This window comes from Pollicipes pollicipes, unplaced genomic scaffold (assembly GCF_011947565.3).
Source record: "Pollicipes pollicipes isolate AB1234 unplaced genomic scaffold, Ppol_2.1 Scaffold_6598;HRSCAF=7821_pilon_pilon_pilon, whole genome shotgun sequence".
Classification (NCBI taxonomy): domain Eukaryota; kingdom Metazoa; phylum Arthropoda; class Thecostraca; order Pollicipedomorpha; family Pollicipedidae; genus Pollicipes; species Pollicipes pollicipes.
Window position 1 is genome coordinate 237,412 of NW_023596906.1, and position 21,422 is coordinate 258,833.

Consider the following 21,422-nt stretch of genomic DNA (forward strand, 5'->3'; position numbering starts at 1 on the left):
CAGCGGTGGCAGCGTAAGGACAGGTCCCAAGCAATGTTTTTGAGAAAGCCTTGCATTACACATAGTTGGGGGTCCAGCGCATAATAACGGTTCTGAATTATACGCCATATACAAAACTTAAATACATATGCCTGGTCTATTAAAATGACAAACGTCCCCGCAACCTCAAAAGCAAGCGGTTGAAAAGGGAGAAATGGGATGCGCGCCACACGTCCGATTTCTTCCGCAGGTCTCGGACCAGACAACAGCTTCAACTCAGGCGGCAGGGTAGCTGGGAAATGGTGAGAGCGGGTTACTAAAAGCTTGGGATGCCCAAGTTTCTCCAAAATGCTTGGGCAATGCTCGGATTTTGAGGGGGTTTTCCGGGAGGTAGATTTGGGACTGGCTTGGGGAAGTGATTCTCAGTGCGTCATCGGCATGGGCTGCTCGGGGTGGGCAAGTAATCCTCTGTCCGGCTGTTTAGGAAAATGTTGGCATAGGTCAATTGCGAGCAGGCATTTTTCAGGGTGTGTTCGCCATGGGCACCTCGGGGAACGCTCCGAACACACTGCTTGGGGAAATATTGGGTAACGGTCGGGAACAGGTTGGGAATCCAAACAAAGCGTATCACATCCGGAGCTTATCTCAAGCATTGCTCAACTTTCGGTGATGGAACGGTCAGGATATTGCACTTGGTATCTGATTGGTGGGAGTTAAGGGAAGTGTTCCACATTTATGTGGGATGTTGAACTGAAATAAATGCCCTTCTTGAAGATCATTCGGTGCAGTTCACAGCCATGCCTTTCTTGAGACCTAAACCCCTCTAGCATTTTAGATACAAGCCCACGAAGATGTGCAGACTATTTCGCGCAGAATATTTCAAGGTCATCTAGGCATGCATGACGCCATAACGTTATTCAAATCCTGGCATTACATCGGCCATGCGGCGATCAAGACCAAGAGAAGATAAGTGTCGAGTCGTTCACATCTGACGTTCATGAGCACGATTCGCAGGTATAGTGGTCCTCAATTGGCTCTCAGCCAATGTTGCGCAAGTTACGACGACACGATCAAACAATGACGCATCGAGGACCATATTTACTAAGGAGGGAAACTGTGTTGTCAGCAGCAGTCTTCTCCACTTAGGTATGAAAATAGTTACAAGAAAGCTTATTTAATTTTACACCATGCTTGTTCCAATATCTTCAAACGTGGAACATTCCGTTCAAGGTGGGGGAAGTGACAGTCGGTAATGGTATCTGACGTGCTGTAGTGAATCATCTCCAGCAGTCCGTGACCGCCTTCTCAACGCGGGTGTAAGTCAGTGTGCCAATCTGTCCAATTGCATCAGTTTTCGCTGGATTGGAGCCAGCTACCGCAGGTCAGATCTGTCTCACGGTTTATTATAGTGGCAGACTGACAACGTTTGATAGAATCCAACAGATCCTAAACTTTGCCGGCAGGATATGTTTAGCCCACGTAGATTTGACCATGTCTCTGACCTGCGTGAGACGCTCCGCTGGATGTTGCCTCGACATATGGCAGAACTCCAAGTGGTCACACTGGCTCACGAGGTAATGCCTCACTACGAGCCTGATGTGCTGGCCTGTTTGTCCTAAACCGCGATGCACTTGTGCGACCCACTCGGCAGGATAGGCTCCTGCACCTCCTAGCCCGAGAACCGAGGCCGGTAGAACACGTTTCTGGTACTATGCGCCAGCATGATGTGATGCACAGTCAGCCAACATGACGCGCGGCGAGAACGCACCTGTTGAATAGGAGAGCTATTGGGAGACGATGAGGCTGTGTGATGGGTGTTTTGTATGGATGTGTTGTACTCGCGTGTTTGTACCTCCTGTGCTCCTGTATTGCTTCTCCTGGACTTCTTTGTTAGACTCATCCACATTTGATACTTAAAATCGAGTAAACCATTTCACTTTTGAAAGGCCAAGAGCTCGTCATAGGCTAACTCAGACTCAAGACTTAATGTACATGAATCTGACCCGTCGCTTAATATGAACATGAATCAGACTCGACCTTGAACGTTCTGTTAGTTTAGGATTCGGGCAAAGATCAAGAAAACGTAGCAAGACGCAACGCAGGCTTCAGTCAGATCCGAAACAATGCTCTCGGATCATACTCAGTTCAATACTTGACCATTGCTATACGCGGTTGGTTTCACCTCGGTTCCGTCACACAAAAGCCAGTCTCGAAAAACTGGAGCTACGAAGGCCCGTTACATTGTCACATTGGTGTGTTCACAGTGCTGCGGTAACTTTTGTGAGGGGGGGGGGGAGCGCTGGGGGCCGGTCACAAGCAGTATTTCAAATGATGAAGCTTGAAATGCACTTTAATTTCCCGAACTCGCCATCTTTTGAAAATGAAAATGGCACATAAGTTGAAATGAATGTAATGTTTGGACAACTTCTAGAAACTGTGCCAATAGATTGGTCGAAATCACGAGTACAAAAATTGGGCACGGATGGTTCCTACTTAAATGCACCACATGCACTCCTACAATGTTGAGCTGGCTGCTTAACCTCACCGAAAACAGATATTCAACGAGAAAATCTTAACTGAAAAGCCTGCGACGAAATCCTTTGCAATTGGTGTTCAGGATCATTGTCCATCCCTCTGTCCGATGACTAAAAATAACGCTGAAATGTTCGCTGAGTCATTAAACGATGGTGCGTTTGTTCGCGAAAGCGAGGCCACTGTTTACCGAACGTTTATTACGAAAGCTCCCGGTCCCAAGCAGACAGCTCATTTCACAGACGTGCAGTGAGTGGCAGGCATTGCGGCCCAGACCGCTGCCCAGGGCCGCGTGGCGCTGGCGCGGCGTCAAGCAAGCCCCTTTGTTCCCGCTCGGCGGTTTATTGGTGGCCGAGCCTGGTCTCATCGGGATCGGCCGCCCAGCCCAGCCGGCCGCTGCCGCGCGGGGCGGTAACCAATTACGGATGTCATCAGCCGCTGAGCGGGGACCAATTACGGAGCGCGTCGCCGTGCCGATCCAGGACCGCACCAGATTAGCGCCGCTCCCCAAGCCGGAGGCGCACGCCGCGTGTCGTGTGTCTCCAGCCGGAGATACACGAGAAGTAGCACTTATTCGAAGCGAGCGCGGACGCGTGAGTCAGAATGGGATAGTTGGCGTTCGCTGAACTTACGATGGGGATTCTGGCAGAGCTGGAGTTCTAGAACATAAGCACTTCCTGCGAAGCGTTCTGCTCCCTTCCTCTTCATTACAGGAGCTCGGGAACTTGCGTAGAGGAGGGAGCAAATGGATGTGGGCAGAAGAGATGAACGCCTTTTGGGCTGTTAGCCACCACTAACACCATGGGACCATTGCAAAAAATTATCCGGAGCTGGAAGGCAAATACTATGTTTTATCAAAGTTAACCAGGCATCAGGGTCGAGGAAAAAATCTGCACCACTTCCTTGCTTTTTCAAAGAGGCATGCATTGAAAGCTGTTTCGATCGATTTTTGGTGCATATTGAGAGAATGCCACATCAGTTACAACGCGATGCTGGTTTGCTTGTCACAGCCTAGCAAGGTGAGAATGGCCGTTGGCCGCTATCGCCGGCCGGTGCATTGACGGCCGCAGCGTGCTAGAACATCATTCCAATGGAGACAGGCTTCCGAGGAGCCAAATTTGCTCCCGACCACATTCTTCCCTTCGTGTGTCCGTAATACCTTTCTGTTTCTCGCGAACAGATACATTTTTGGTGCCACAACACGCGCGCTGGCTACCGAAACACGCTCCATTTTTAAAAGCTACCGGAAATTTTGACGTGGTTACACGGCAGCCGGAGAGACATCCTCAAAAAACCTTCGGAAGGTGGGAGAGGGGTCGCATCGCCCCACCCCTCGCCTTATGAGGGTTAGGGCTAGGGTGCCGCTTCCCTTTCCATTCCGGTCCCCGCGCCCCGGGTCACTATGCCCAGAGAATATAACCCGGAGGGTATGAGTTAGCATCACGTATAGCAGTAAGATGGACACCTCCGTTTATGTGATGCCCTCGATTTATTACACCAGATGTTTAAGCTTCTAGTTTTACGTACAGTTCGCGACAGAACGTTTCAAAAAACGGGCAACGTCTTAAAAACTTTTTTTCAAAAGGCACGCTCTGAAAATGCTAACGAATGCATGGGTGTGACACCTTTTATTATGTTTGATACAGCCCGACCAATACCTTCCAGTTTCTTATTTAGTCTGGTAAATAAAAATGAGCCGTGAAACGAAGCGGTGCGTAAATCGCGATATGTTTAAAAAAATAATTGGGGCAAAGAGCGGTGAGTCCAGACGCCAATAACAAGTATGAGTCGAGGGTACAAATAAGTACTATTGCTTCATGCAAGGTACACATTATGTACTCGCAATGGAAACCCAAGCCTAATCCCAATCCCGATGGCGGTGCTCACGGTGCTCCGACCTCACGCTTCCTGTTCAAGCACCGCACTACCTCCGGGCACGCTGACGCTCACTACGAAACAAGCGCCTCCACAGCAGCTGATGTGGCCTTACGATTACTATAGCAATAATGGGCTGAGTTGGGATGTACCAATAACTTTAAGAATATTTCTTAAGTATGAGGTCAAGACGCCAGTTGAATTATCTATGCATTAACTATGAAGTCTGGTCTGGAACGTCGTCTTCGGTGACAGCTTTCTCAAGTTTGTGTTCAGAGATGATGGCGTCTGGAAAATCTTGCTCGCCCACCACAATCCATGTTTTTAGTAACAATCTGAAATGGCGTCTATAAAATATTGCTAGCCCACCACAATCCCATGTTTTTAGTAGGAACCTGGAATGACGTCTAGCAAATATTGCTCGCCCACCACAATCCTATGTTTTTAGTACCAGTCTGGAATGTCATCTCGAAAATATTGCTCGCTCACCACAATCCCACGTTTTTAGTGGCAATCAATCAGAAGTGCTCAAAACGAAAGGATTTCTGTTCTGAAGGGAGTGTTCCACTTTTCTATGGGCGCTTAAATGGACATAGTCATCTTGAAGATGATTTGGTGTAGTTCGCAGCCTTGTCCTTCTCAGCACCTAAACCCTTCTGATTTCTGAACCACGCCTGGGAAGATGAGGCTACTTCTTCGGGGAGAGTATGTCGAGGTCACCTTGGCATTCGTGACGTCAAAGTAACGTCTTTAAATTCTGCTTTTCCATAAGCCACGCGGCGATCAAGGCCAATAGAAATACAGTGGCCGAGTCGTTCATATCTGGCGTTCGTGAGCACAATTTCCAGATATAAGGGCCGTCAGCTAGCTCTCAATCAATGTTGTGCAAGGACTGCGATCATACCTGATGCTAACTTCAATATCTTCAAATGTGAAACATTTCCCTTAAATGGCGAATTAGAAGAGGGGAAACATTCCACTGAGGCGAGTCCACACATTGCAATCCTCATATGAGATGGTGATATGGCGAGACGTGCGTATTGGGACTATAGTGCTCACACGTGGAACGGTGCCTGAGACGCGCAAAAGCACTCAAGCACCCGTGGATTTGATGATACTTGCCAGCGGTACGCGAAGGAACTACGTAAATACGCTGCAACATAAAACCAAACCATTTCTCCCCAAAATGTTTCCGGTGGAATTTTCCACGACAAAAGTCGACTAACATCTTCACAAACATACATGAGGATCTCTACGAGGTGAAAAAGATAAAACATGTGCAAACTTCCTTCTTATATATCCTGCATTCCCGTTTCGCTACTGATACGTTTGATAATTTTTTACGAGCCTTATATTCCTTATGTCGCAACATTCATGCAACGTTTGGCTTTAACCTGCACCTATCAAAGGTCAGTACTCTATCACAACACCAAGATTGCTACGCCCTGCTAAGGCGACAGGGTGAAAGCATGGTAACCTAAAACCCTCATTGTTGTAAAAAGTAATATTTACGTTCTGCATTATTGCCCTTTGTTCAACTTCCCTCCTATGGGAGATTCAATTTCAAACATTGAAACTGATGCGAGTATTCGTATTATTACGGTCGTGGAGGACCGCGTTGCGTGGTCATCTTGAATGTGGTGGCATTGCTCATCTGACAGACACTGAAAATGTGAATATCACTAGAGGACCGAGCCGCGAATCAACATCAGTTCCATCGCCCTATCGCTCAGCTAATGAAGACCCAACTTGTTAGCTTCTTAGGACTAATATCAATAGGGGTTCACTGAGAATATCATTGATGCGATAAATGTTTGCGTTTCCTGCAGCAAGATAACACAAAGACTGATTTATTTTGCGGATGGAAACCCTAATGTAAATAACCTGTTATGGGCAGCCACACCTGCCACTGGCAGGATACCCTAAGCAGAACGTTCATTAGCTCCACTGGAAGAGGAGAGAGCATGCCGTTCCACAATCCGGTGATATATTCCCAGATGCCACTCTATATCGTAAGTGCGTGTCAGGAATTGGTGTAATCTACCGCAAGAAGACTGTGTCGCATGATCGTGGACACACGAGCACAGGTGTTAAACTTAATGCACGCGATATGCTCTCGTTTTAGGAATTCTGTATGGTAAGCTTGAAAAGCTGATACACTACCCTCTTAAGGGTAATGAAGGAGAACTCCGTTCGCCACTGAGGAAAGCTTGACTCACGCGAGGTGAGCTCCAAATTGAAAAAAGTTAGCTGCGGTGGTATTCTAACCATGAAGGTAAAACTGTCGAGGAATGTCGAGTAAAACGCATTCAAAGGCTTTTTAGTCTATAAGCCTCGGGTGAAAATAATTGTATACGTGTTCCTCTAACATGTGCATGGCCAAGAGTTTATTTCGCAGATTTTGTAATTACGTTGAAAACCCCGGTTGCCCAATTTTATTTTAAAACTATGCATACACGTAGTTGCGTATCTTTTCAAATTTACGGCACACGCAAATGCGCGAAAACATAAAATCCATGCTTTTGCGATTACGACAATTCGGATCACTACACTGTATCCGAATGTAAGCAAAGTTCCGTCAACTTATAAGCTAAATGTGGGGATAGCTCAAATGCAGTAGTAGTTTTATATATTAGCTCAAATGCAGTAGCCTGCTGTAGTTTAAATATGATGTGGATACGGTAATGTGATGTGATACGGTTAACATGTGATGTGATACGGTTAACATGTGATGTGATACGGTTAACATGTGATGTGATGCAGCTTAAATGTGATTATGATCTCCAGATTGTCGTCATAGCTCCTATAGGATAAGTTTCTTCTTCCAGGACCAATTCAGATAAACATTTTTAAAAAAATTGCCGGGTCCCATCGTCAAGAAATCGTATCGCCATCTAAATTGTAAATAGGGAAGAGAATGATTCCGAACTTCCAGTAGCTGAAACATAAGAAAGTATTTGCTCCCAGAGGTCGCCATAGTTCACAATGATACATTCCTCCCACGTATACCGTTGAGAATAAGACTGCTAGTCAACCCCGCTGTGCTCGTTGTCCACCCTCCCCCGTTGCGTGGTACCCTCGCTCCGCAGTGTGGATCCATATGGACGTGACGGGTGGGACTTCGGCTTCCAGAACACATTCTGGCGCGCTGATCTTATGCACTCAACGCTCGTCACTCGTGAAACGATCTCTCGAGGCAAGATGTCATTTATATGACGCCTATAAGACAATCGTAAAGACAGGTACAAGCAGATGAATGCTAAGCGTCAAAGCCAAATGCGCGCCAGGGTTGGAGGTAAGAGTCTGTCTTCCGGGCTGGTTTGCAAAGAAGACAACGCGCGCCTCGCCAGCTTTGTCCAAGTTGTGGATTGGACAGCCTTGAAATGTTCACTGTCTGTTGAAATGTCCATGTCTATTAGCTCTCGGCTGGTGATCCCGCGGAAGCTCGGGGATGATTCCGTCCCTATGTCTCGGCCAACCTCAAAGGCTACTCGCTTTGAACGTGAGGCTCCGAGAACTCCAAAATGAGGTCCAAGGAATCCAAATCCAGGTTCAGGTGGGTTCCACGCTGGCTCATAAGCATGGCTCTTTTCGTAGCGGGCAGCGCGAAGAAAATGACCGACGTGAATGAAAAGACTTAACAGGGTTTTGCTATCAAAATAGAACCTGAGGAAACCGCATAGTCCCTCTCCAGCTGTGCATCTAGCCCCATCTGACTTTTCCTCTGACCGCTCAGGGCTTTCTGGCTGTTAGGCTCCTGCGAAGCTGCATGGGATTGCCTCGATTTTGGGTCCGATTTAAAGGGATCGCTCCACACTTGTATTGCCATTTGAACCGGGGTTACAAGCCATTTCACGATCTTCCCTGCGTTTCACCATTACGGTTTTGCACGAATGCAATTCCTCCCGTTTCTGAGCTAGGCGCCCGCGAACTAATGCAGATTGTACTGTGCCGCCTGATTTGAAGCCACACAGGAATTTATAACATCATAGAAGCGTCACACCAATTCGGCCTCCACAAAGTCATATCTCTTCAAGGTCGATAAAAATATGGTCGTTGACTTATTCGTTTCTGAACTACGTCAGCACGAATTGCGGCATCAACGGACATCAGTTGGCTATCAACCAGCTTAACACGTGCTCGGGTGGGGGTTCAAGTTGACCCCCCCGAGGTTTTTCCATAACGGTTTCCGAACGGCGCAGCGCAGCCGCGAAAATTTTGCGCAGTTGTAGGCAATTGAATGGCAGATGGTTGGTGTCACAATTTATATATACCTTATAAGGTCTACTGACCTATGGCAGGTCAAAGTTAGGCCATGGTTGAATAAAGCTAATTTCTAGGGAATCGTTCAACCTGATGCAACAACGGAGTGTTAGACGAGACCATACATCTTGGGATGCTTTCTTAGGCAACGCGGCAGTTGAAATGAAAATAACAGTGACCTAAGGTCTGGTATGAACGTCAGATCAAGGTCAAACCAATGCGTTTTATTACTCTAGAGCCTGCTATATCGGATAGTTCGTGGCGCTTATTTCAAATTATTGGTGTCAGAAACCGCAATTCTTATTTCCATGAACTTCTTAGGGCCAGAATAGATCATTTACGTAAAATGACCCAGGTCAGCATTTTGTTTTTAGGAACACACCTCCTAGTGTAATCTTTGTAGCTCATTCAAATGCAAAACTCAGAACAGTGCTGTACGATTTTGGTCCACTATGACCTTCAAATGGTCAAACAAGGTTGCTAACCTTAAATGGACATGTAACCATTTGCTAGAAACAGTTCTTAGGTTTCTGGGACACTTAGGAGACCAATCTGGAATACGACCATGTTTGACCTTATTTGATCCGAAGGTCATAATATGGGAACGTCAAACATTGACCTAAGTCAGTTCACCGTGCAGATCATCACACCTGTGGCTTTGGTGTTTGTAGCTTTCTTAGTTCCCGAGAGCACAGGGGAGTCAAATTAAGCCTTAGCAAATGTCGTACACTTTCAGCTCGTCAAAGGTGCGGTTAGCTTTCCTAAATGCCACTGTTTTGGGTCTGATCGCGATTTTTGTACAACAACGCTCCATTTCTTTCCTACATCAAGATTAGATAGTCCTTTCATGTAAAAGTGACCCAAGACGAGATATTCTTTAAATTGGGGGGGGGGGGGGGTCGACTCTTTCGTACTGCACAGGACCCTGATGGCCCGGGGCTTCAGGATCCTGCCCCCCCCCCCCCCCTAACACACTTTCCAAGGGCAATATCCAGCCCTAGTTAGCGTTACCGCCATGCCACACGTCAGGCCACTGTGCACCTATGCATTATCCGGAAGTTCATTTCATTTTCTATATCACAGTGAATCTGGCAACTAATGCGAAACTCATCTAGCGTGTAATTCATGACCCTCGTGAAATCAAGATGTTTTGAAAACATTGAACATGGGTACTGTGACTGGTTGAGAGGTTGAGAAATGTTCGCCTGCATATGGTAGTTTCAAAGGCGATGTATGCCGCGTTAATGTAAGGGTTGTCAACTCTTGAAGGTCACACAAGGAACGAAATAGCTGAGCTTGTTTGTCACACGGGCATGGCTCGATCAGTTCGACTCAGGGCCAGCCGATCTTACCTGAACCCCGCATCGTGATCCATAGAGGTATGTTTTAAATCGAGTGAAAAAGAGTGCTTCCAACGACACTATATTAACATTGGTCGAAACCAGTAATTGGCAACACCAAAATACTCTCATTTTATCTTTCGTATAGAACAAGCTGGCAATCATGATCACATGAAACATTTCTGAATTCAGTCAATTCCTGTACACTAATATTGACCTTTCTGTGCTTCCTCCTCCCGTAACGCTATATATATATATATATATAGAGAGAGAGAGAGAGAGAGGAGAGAGGGAGGAGAGAGCGGAGAGAGGAGGAGAGAGGAGAGAGAGAGAGAGAGAGCGGAGAGAGAGAGAGAGAGAGAGAGAGAGATATATATAATATATATATACATATATATAATATATATATATATTATATATATAGATATATATATATATATATATATATAGCGTGACGATCGAAATCTTCTTCAAATTAAGGAGATAAGAAATGAATCACGGTAGTGAGCCGCGATGTATCATGCATTGAATTGAAAAGAATGAAGCAACCTTTCTGCAGACTAGTTTCTTTTAACAAAATTTTCGGGTGACAGCTTGAATTTATTTTGAATAGACTTATGAGGAATTAGGAAGCATGGACTCCATGGAGACAGCACGTAGGATGGGCCTGCCATGTATATTCCGGCCCAGCTTTCCGCTGTTCGAATATTGTCCACGTACCGCGCATTTTTCACCCGTGTGTAATCGGTCCTGCCGTGATCACGGCTCGTGGGAACATTCGGAAACGCTCCTGTCCAACCTTTGCCGGGCGAGCGACTGGATGTCAGCTTTCAAGCCGCATTCCTGATCAAGGAAACACGACGTATGTCAGCACCACGTGGCTCGGCGCAGCTGTTATCACGCTCCCCTGCTCATGCTGTGCGGCGTAACTTTGCTCCAGGTCATGCCAGGTCGCAGAGCCATGGTACCACCTCTAAAGGTCTGCATGACTGCTTTTACGACTGGTTCAGGTTGTCCGCTGGCCGATGTATACAACCACACAGGTAACGCTGGGTAGGGTCATGGGCTTTTTGCATGTGCAATGGATGCGATGACCTATCGTGAACCCCCTCCATCCAAGATGGGTTCTGGGCACTTTTCGTACTGACTGACTGGAAGATACGTGTTTTGCCTACTTGGTTTGAAAAGTACGATTTTTTGCTCCGAACATTTTTGTCCCAAGGTTGACCTGACCTGAAGAGCCACCGTCTGCTCTAAGGAGGTCAAACTGGACATCCTTGGATGTTTTAGACATCTGGCTGTTCGTACCTATGATATTTCACTTATCAAATAAACCGTCCGAGCACGTGACATGGAGCACTATAAAGCCCTCACTGTTTGTATAGCGGTGGTTTGGTCCGTCAGTTCTTTGTTCCGTCGGTCCGCCAATCCATCCGTCTTTTGGCTCATCGCTTCGTCGGTCCGTCAATCCATCCGTCTTTTGGCTCATCGGTTCGTCGGTCCGTCAGTCCATCGGTCTGTTAGTCCGTTGACCCGTCGATCCCTTGGTCCCTTTTGTTCGTCGATCCGTTGGATATTTGGCCTGGCGGTCCGGCGGCTCGTTGGTACGTCCGTTCGTCCATTTTCTACATGCCTTCCCTGTTCATATAAGGTACAACTTTAATATCAGCGACGACACAGAACAAACTGCGAAGTTGGGAATCTTACACCGCAAACTAGGAAGCATGAACACGGATGATAATCTTTATCAAACTCAGGCAGGCAGAACTTTTCTATTTAATGCAAGATCCCGCACAGATTAGGAATATTTTTATCTTTCAGACACCTCGGATTTTTAAAACATATTGCTGTTTGATTAACGTGTTCACTCGGGACTGGTCCTTCAGACGTCAAGCTCTCTTGTAGTTGATATCCCCACTTGTTTGCTCTGTTGCTTTATAACCAGTGCCTCAAATTACATTGAGGATCAATTATGCTCAACAGTAGTCCTTAAAATGTTTAAAAACCTGTGTCTGCGGGTCTTTTTAATCCACGTTAAAATGTGGCAAAAACATCACGATAAAAGGGGCGTAAAGGTTTTTTATGCACTTTTGCGCCCTATAAGAAAATAAAAAAACTTAAACATCGTGAAGAACTGCTTTGGTTGAAGAAGAACCTCAAGATCGGTTGCTAAATACTGCTGAAAACATGAAAACATGAAGGCTGCACTCATTTCTGTAATACGGTGAAGACAAGTATGAGGAATGACACCGTTTCCTGCACTTTGTAAAGCAATGCAGGTAGATCCCAATGAGTCCGCCTCTTCTGTCACTGAGCCCGCCAATCGCTTTGTTAAGTCCAAAACACGCCGCCAATCACAGACATTGTCCATGAGGGCCGCTAAGATGCCCCAGAGGATGAAGGCCTACCATAGCCGCGGGTTCCGTCGAAGCATCAGCATCATTGCCGGTCTCAGGTGCGGACTTGTGCCACGCGGACCGCGAGCCGTCGGCGAGTATTGGCGCGTCTCGTTGACACACGCCGTCGAGCTCAGACGCTTGTGAGCCCCGGTCGGCGCGTCGGCCGGCCCCGGGCAGGGTGACAACCTAAGACAAATATGACACGCTCCGAGGCGCGCTAAGCGGCGAGGCAGCTTCGGTGCCACATACTTCAGCTCAGTCATCGCAGGCGCCGCGAGTCTAGATGTACAATCGGTGTGGCCCGATTCGGTGCCAGCTCTAAATTCGGCCTTGTCCACATCCCTGCCCACGGTGATGGGCCATTTGCCCCGATGAAATGGATGCCGCTAATGGTTTTCCCGTTGCTCTGTTGGTGAGAGCCCGAGATTGCCGCCGGTCGGCCGTCATGGCCAGCCGACTGACGTTCGGGTCCGGCCATGGGGACAGCCTGCCCCTCCCGCCCTGCTCGGTCCATTTGCACAGCAGTTGTCGCGGAAGATGACTGTGGGAAGAACAGCACTGGCTGCCAAACTTGCCGTTGTTAACTTATCGTGGGAAATGGAATGTGTGGGCTCGCCACACGGAAGAGCTCAGCATAACCGCAGCGATGCTGTGACCACCTACAAGAAGTGTTGAGATCGATTTAATCGCGTCCAAGCAGCCAGGAGCAGGCGCACTTTTCCAAATAGCAGCGGAAGTACGCCCCGCTCTAGCCGATTTAGGATTTAGTGCGGAGAGCCAGGAATGACGGAAGCGATACTACCCCGAAGCGATACCAGCCCACCCTGAAGCGGTACCAAACCATCCTAAGCGGTACCAACCCGTGCATATTTGTTTAAACATAGCAAGCATTTCCCGATAGCTTTCGTGTTTTTTTTTTATCCGAGAACGCAGTGCACGTCAAGATGACCATCAGAGCCATGAGAGATATCTAGTGCACGCGCAGTGAGTGATCTAGATTCGGGTGTGTGGCGCCAGCCCTGAGGCACGATCTCGTCCGATCCCGTCCACGATCCCGTCCGATCCCGTCCGAATCTGTTCACGATCCCGTCCGATTCCGTCAGATCGCGTCAGATTCCGGCCACGATCCCGTTCGATCTCGTCCGATCTCGTCAGATCCTGTTCGATCCCGTCAGATCCCGTCCGATTCCGCTCACGGTTCCGTCCACGGTCCCGTCCACTATCCCGTCCGATCCCGTCCGATCTCGTTCACGATCCCGTCCGATCCTGTCAGATCCTGTTCAATCCCGTCCGATCTCGTCCAATCCTGTTTGATCCCGCCGGGTCCCGTCCGATCCCGTCCGATCCTGTTCGATTCTGTCAGATCCCGTCCGATTCCGTCCACGATCCCGTCCACGGTCCCGTCCACTATCCCGTCCGACCCCGCCCATGATCCCGTCTGATCCCGTCCACGGCCCCGTCCACGGTCCCGTCCACGGTCCCGTCCGATCCTGTCCACGATCCCGTCCACGGTCCCGTCCACGATCCGGTCCAAGAGGCCGCCAGCTGGATCCGGGTCGGCCGTGACGGTCCCGCAGGATACAGCAAACTGCATCTCTCGCCGAGGGTCAATATCCTTGTTCCGACCTTCCTTGAACGAACGCTTGGTGGCAAGGCCAGCGTTCGCGGGAGGACGTTATTGCTTACTTCGTAGCGGGCTACTGCTGTTAGTTGGAGCATTGCGCAGGCCGGAGCGTATCCGCTGCTTTTTCATGAGAGGGGTTCCGCCGGAGGGGTGACACCGTCGCGGCTGTGGCCGGAGCCATCAGGGACGGGGGCGATTTGTCAATAGCTCGAGAGGCTGTTGCTGGGCCAATCTACCGCACAGCTGTGTGGCCTGTTATCAGTGGCGTGAGCGAAGGGTGCGTTAAAGGTCTTTGCTCTCCTCCACCTGTCTAGATATCAAGAGTTCCTGACTGGGACCCCTGCATTTTTAGTGGTCCACAGTGACCCTTTTTCAAGATCACTGTCCATTCTTCAAAGCCGTCCTAGGTGTCGGGTCACCATTTCAGGAGAACATCGCACACCCATGGCACGGAACCACGTGGACTCACTTTTTCTCAGCTTACCCTCAATGCCAAACCACAGCGTGACATGCATTTCACTGGATGGCTCATTCATGGTTGTCTAGCCATGCCAGAAAAAAATCGATACAGGTCTCATGAATTCCTCAAATCGTTACAGATTGAGAATTCGCAGAAGTAAAACAAAACCGTTTGGGAAATGTAACAGACATTAGTAGACAAATAATTAATAGCGTAAAATATGCTTGTACCATGCTTTCAATTCAGACGCGGCACATAATGTTGTGCCAAAGCGCTAAAATATTAACAAACGCGTAGACAATAATCGTTTTCAGAGGCGCCATAAACGTCCTCACGCAAACCCCGCAACAAGCAGGCAGGCAGCGCTGCAGCCGCAGGCAGCATCCCTTCAACAGGGTCTTCAGATGGCCTGGCTTTCAGTCCGTCTGCGTCGTGACGCCCAACTTTTGGCGGCCAGCCCGGTGGGTCGTTAGAGAGGCCCGGCCTCGCCAGCACGACACCGCCATTTCGGTGACGGATTCCGCCGCCATATTTCATCCATTCTCCCGGCTCTCCTCGGACCTGCATCGTTCGCGGCCTTGTTAACGACCTGCCGGTACGCTAATGCTCCATTCGGTATTCGTCGGGCGCCGGTCGTCTGTCCGCCGGGTGCCCAGCGGCCGCCGACTGCAGCCGCCGCGACGGTTCCGGCGCGGCCGCCCCTTTTCGCCCGGATTTCGGCCAGACGCCAGACGAAATGGCGCCAAACGGTGGCGCCAACGAGCCGCAGTAGAATGGAACGCGAAATTGCCAGCATGCATTTGCGAATGACGAGCACCATATTGCAAGCGCTATGCAAAGTCGGCATTGGGCGTCGACGGAGTGCGTCCCGTTATAGACGCGTATCTGCCTAATCGGATGGTGGGCGCTGTGCCGATGGACGCTGAGCGTTTGATTGAATCTAGAAGTAGTTTGCTGCAGTATATTCAGTTACCCTGTTTGCAATGAAGTAGCTATTTGCAATGCATGTCAATCGCGCGCGCCAAATTGCCTATCCCTGTTGCAAATGTGATGAGCGTACTTTATCCGGCTGCGCCCACTCATATGTGCCCACCGGCCCCCATGTACATATATGTGGCTAGGGAACATCGTGAACCGCACGGAAGGGCCTGAATATTTCTAGCTGATTCCGTGTTCGGGTGGAAGCAATCCCCACTCGCGCGTCGGGCCCAAGTGGGGGTGGGCACACTCTCTGGCCATTCGGCCTCGGACTGAGCTAAAGCATCTAACACATAAACGCCGGACAACGGCCTTAGTGCATTTGCCGATACTCGGTTTGTCTCTTCATATAAGCCAACGATCTCCCAGGTTTGGTCAGCACCAAGCCTGGAAGCCAACTGTTGACCAATGGCGAACTTCTGCAAGTCGCATAAGACACATGTTATCCCCTGAATCGGCTTTGGTGCAAAATGGATTTCTAAAATTAATTTTGAAACACAAATCATCTGATGGCTTTAGTCCCTTTCAGAAATATGCTCCATGTGGTTTACGAGGGCGGCTTTGAGCTCGGAGCACACAAAAGCAGAGCGCATTTCGGGCACTCTCAAAGCCAAGTAGCTGCAGTTTCAGCATAACCAATAAGCCAGGCCCGTGACGGGAGTGCGGGGTAGGGGGGAGGAGGGACTGTTCTCGTGCCGCGCGAGGTCACGACACAGCCGCCTCGTCGCAGTTGACCGTCTGACTGACAGCTCGCTAAGTATTTATTGGTCGATCGGACCAAGCATTGCGGTGGTCTGTGACCCATATGCTGTGACGCTGAATTACAAATCATGGTTTAAGGTACAGCCACAGCCTACCTTCCAGGAATACGCATCAACCGCAACAGTAAAAAGGATGAACTGTTTCAGGAAAATGCTGTTCTAAATGCTTTCAAAGATAGAGCCATGATTCGTCGGAGACAAGCGGCTTTGCTTGTCACTGATCGTTTATAACCTTGATGGGTCATTACCGTAGCCAAAGTCACCAGCTCCCTGGACCAATCCATTTAAACTTTTGAGATGCCCATAGCTTACCACTTTTGTGCAGGCATGCTGCATTGAACCACAAAACAACATAGCACGCGGATGATAGCATTAATCTTGGAGGCTTCCGCGATTATGCCTCCAGACCCGTGAACTGGCAGGGTCCGGGATAATATTTCTTGCACAATAGCTTTGCCCGAAATACATCACCGGCAGTGTCTAATTAAAAAACTCTGCGTGACATATTTCGTATTTTGAAGTAGGTGTTATGGCCCACGGTCCGTGGCAGGAGGTGGGTCAATTTAGGGAGATTAACAGCGCGATGTGAAATACCCGTGCTAAGAAGTCAGCCGCACTGCAACGCTTTCTAAACATTGGCGTGAACAGGATACCGTGTATTAAGCTAAGTGAACATCATTATGGGCGTACGCACCTCCATAAGCTCTACGGAGTTTCCAGCGAAATACCAGCGATGATTCTCTAGTATGAAATGTATTTTGTGTTTCCGGCCGAAAATCAAAGCAGGCATGCTCTGATAATCCGTCGAGACAACACCGGATTTCGCGATGCATGACAAAACGATGGTACGGAACAACAAAGCAGCTCGGTTGTGAGCTGCTCCGTCTACTTGCCAGTGGGAGGCGCGGCCATCCAGCCATTGCGCTCTTGCCAGTGGGAGGCGCGGCCATCCAGCCATTGTGCTCTTGCCAGTGGGAGACGCGGCCATCCAGCCATCGTGTTCACACCGGTGGGAGACACGGACATCAAGGCTTTGTGCTCTTGCCCACACGCATCTCTGCACTTCGTACTGAACTATGCTTGTCCGGACTGAATGCCATTGCCAGTTACAAGGCGTGCATCAGTGATGGAGTAGACATAATCTGTGCCAAAATAGGCTCTGCACGCTGCTACATGTGTGACAACTCACAAATAAGGTCAAATTTATAATGGCACGAAGCCAAATCACAACGACGGAAATAGCTGGATATGGCCTTGAAGCCGGCTTCAAGGACCATAAAACTAATCCGGTCATAAAACCACTGCCACAACCAGAGCTGGCTGCCAAATTTCGTAGGCCAGAACAGCAGGAACTTGTACTGTCAAACTTGTAGCAGAAGTATCTCTTCATTAGGATAGACATCTTAGGGCCTCACCGTGACGGTGGATTTAGAAAATCCGGTGTGACGCACTTGGCCGAAACGCTTACGGTTCGGCTCTCAGCTTTCTTCGGGGCATCTCTCGGCGGCGGCTGGGATTGGACTGCTGACAGACGAACAATGTCGAACGCCGCAACTCTGCAGCTTATGAACATCATCCGCAGATACCATGACGTCACGGATGGTACCCGGGCCGGTGATAGGTACTTGGGCTGTGTCAGCAGTCACGCAAGCATCCCTTTCTCTTCTAAGCGTTGCTTTCGAGGCCTCCCTAACTCGACCCTGCATGCCGGCCTGTCTCTTCCGAGTGGGCCACGCCCACGTTCGCCGACACCACCAAGGCCGTACAAGGCCGACACTCCGGTGGAATATCGCCCCGTCGACGGAGATAGAGTATCACAGCTCGACCGCACCAGACGACAAAGCCGCTGTCGTGTCGTCGCCGTCTCCCGACCCGTGCCGTCCTCTGGGGGCCATCCTCCACGCCCCGCCTCCCGTACCCGCCCGGCGCCTCTCTCTTCTAGTCCCGTGCCGCCGTGCTGCCCCGTGCCGTCCTCTAGGAGCCATCCTCCGCGCCCCGTCTCCCGTACCTGCCCGGCGCTATTCTCCAGAGTGTCTTCAAGTCCCGCCCGCCGCGCCGCTCGGCGCCGTCCTATAGGGACCGTCCTCCACATACCGCCCGCTGTCCGGACCGGCGCCGTCCTACAGGGACCGTCCTTCACATACCGCCCGCTGTCCGGACCGGCGCCGTCCCACAGGGACCGTCCTTCACATACCGCCCGCTGTCCGGACCGGCGCCGTCCCACAGGGACCGTCCTTCACATACCGCCCGCTGTCCTGACCGGCGCCGTCCTCTGGCGGCGGGCCTCCGTCGGCCACGACGCGGCCGATGCCGTCGCCGGCACGGCAACGATGTCGTAAATCGCCTGTGGGGCGGAGCGGCGCGGCCGGCCGGCCGGCGCGGCCGGTGATTTGTGCTGGGGCCGGCTGGGGCGAGCGCGCCCGATCAGCCGCCTACCCGAGCGCATCGACACTCACTGGGAGCTCGCAGCGCTGGCGTGCGGCTGGGAGCGCCGCCGCGCGCCGGGAGACGGCAGCGCTTATTTTCGAGTGCCAGCGGATTGTGAGTTGGCTGCAGACGGCGGTTTGTGATGGGGCAGGCTCGGCTGTTGAAGCTCAGAGGCCGCTACCTTCGGTTCTTTCGGGGACATGGTGTTTGATATGGAAACACTAGAGAGAAAGGAATCTGTGACCATGTCTAGAGAGCTTGGGTATTGATACACCACGCCTGGTTCTCAGCTGATTCAATCGGTACCGGCATCGTCGGTTTAGAAGTGGAGCTTTGTAGCGATGAACAGCGATGAACCCAGGCGCACGCTTTAAGAAGTGCAGAGTGGTGTGCATGCCATTTTGGTGGAGGTCATTATGCTTGTGACTTGTGGGATATGGCAAGCGACTATTTTGGGGTGACTACGACGCATGTAACTGGAGGTGAGAAAAAACGATATGTGTACACAGAATCCAGATAAGACAAAAGCTTGGCTGGCTCTAGCATAACAAGTTTGTATTGTTATGCTGGCGTTTTGCGCATATTGTCACCAGGTATCATGCTTGAGCTTGGGCGTTGACGAAGTTACGGGACTCTTCTACCTCCCTGTTAACGCTACCATTGGGGTATATGCGTCTTTGGTTTCACGTTACTACACGCTCCCACGGTGGCTATCGAACGCGGGCGTTGACAGCTGGACCGAACTTTTCTATCACCTTGTCAACGTCGCCGTTGTTGATAGTATCAATATCCCTTATCGTCGTTTGCGTTGTTGTGGGGTTGATTGGTATCAGATATGAAATGCATGACAGCTGGAGTGAGCAGCAGCAAAACCAGCGGATTGTGTTCAGTTGCATCAAAATTGCCAGCAAATTTCGCTCTGGAGGTGTTTTTGTTCCGTCTTTATTCAGTTCTTTGTAATTACACATTCGCGGAACCAGGATTTGATCCCGTAACATCAAAACGCAGCCATGAAGGGACGAATGGCAGATGAAAAAAACAAAACACTTCCTAAGCGGAATTTATTGGCAATGTTGATCGTTTGTATCTGAGCTAGGTATCGTGCATTTCAGATCTGTTGCCAGATTACATCCCTGTCTAATAATGTGGAAAGCGTGAAAAGGGTTCATGCTTCAAGATGCCACATCCTTCGACCGTGGCTTAATCAGGACGTGATTTGGGGTGGAAAAGCAACGTGAGGCATTTGAAAATGCCTGTTTGTCTTCCGAAAACGATCGGTTATTTTCTCAAGTCAAACAATCGTCTCGGTGTTTGCTTTTCGCTACCTTCAAATCGTTATCCAGCACCAAACGCGGGGTGCTGCTACTGAGCTCTCTTTCACGATTTTCGACAATTCCATTTCCATGTCAAAACGCTGAATATTCTCCCCATTTGCTGACTACACCGATGGGCGATGGCCTGCATCTTTGGTTGCTCATACAGCAACCAAACTGCGCAAGTTCGTTCACAGGGGGCGCTCAGTTAATCATTTGCAAACTTATTAGCCCCTAGCCTGCGGGGGTCTCAGAGCCTCTCTGCATAAGGCTTTCTGGGGAAAACCTTTGGTGACTTTGAGCACAGTGAGGTAATTGTGGTTAACATCATATAAGGTAGCATAATTTTGTTTGCACATTTTGCTAACACTTCAAGTTTCTGACCTTTTTATTTTATTTTTACTTGCACATTTTCCCACGTCTCATATATATATATATATATATATATATATATATATATATATATATATATATATATTTGATACGTGAGATGGTGGAGCTGTAACTGTATCTTTAGGGAATATATCTTTGCTCATTAGTGAGCTCAAAACACAACTCGTTAGGTAACATAAGTTATCAACTCATTTTATGTTATTTTTATATCTTACCGTCTTATTTTGTTTTCTTACTTTATTTTATGTCTTCGCCAACTGCACAGTGGCTGTTCTGCCGGTTGGGTGTTCCGGCTAATTAACAACTAACGAGAAAGGAGGTATGAAGCTTGGGCACAAGTACATCTCTTCGCGTCGCACAATTTTCGCGTTTTATTAGACGGTAACGGATGACCAATGCCTGGAGTCGTGGAATTTCCAAACATGCCCCGTTGCGGTGCCAGATGAATCACGTTCACATCCGTTTTTTCTCAAAATGTCTCGCGTGCACTTTCAAGGCAACGTTATGTGGATTATCATCCTAATGGTGAAGCGAAATATTAAGGTTGCATACTAGTGAGCGTGCAAGTCTTCACAAAACATGCGTAATACCACGCAGGCATTGGAGGGGACTTCCAGCGCGCACAATATGTCCGCTTTTCTATCCTTAGCTGTGGTGTGGGGGGCGAGAGGTAAGAAAAGTCAGTAAATATAGGACTGGTCTTTGGACAGGCTTCATTACCACATAGATTTGGCCAGGTTTCTCGGACATTCCCAGAGCGAGCAGGAATTATTCATGAAATTCACGCTGACCCAATTGCATAAAGATGCTCCAGGATTTGGTCTAGCCGGAATGCATCGAGCTAGGAAATGCCGTCCCGCGGAAAGTGTTTCAGGTAGTCCGTATATGTTCATCCTGTTTTAATCGCGTGGATTATCACAGATAATGAATTCCTCCCGGGCACCTGCAGGCGAACTGCAGGTAGCAATGCAGCACAGATAGTGCAGTGTGCCCCTGAAAAGCTCTGGCAATGCCCAGTTCGAGGTCCAGCAATGAAACATTTAAATCATTAACGTTAATTTTAGCGACGACTCAAAAG

The 21,422-nt window shown here is 49.2% G+C and overlaps 1 protein-coding gene across 1 annotated transcript in view; it reads left to right on the plus strand.

Annotated features, from left to right (window-relative positions):
- LOC119107021 (uncharacterized) overlaps nucleotides 1-21,422 on the plus strand; it is a 36,772-nt gene that overhangs the window by 13,001 nt on the left and 2,349 nt on the right. The window lies entirely within an intron of this gene.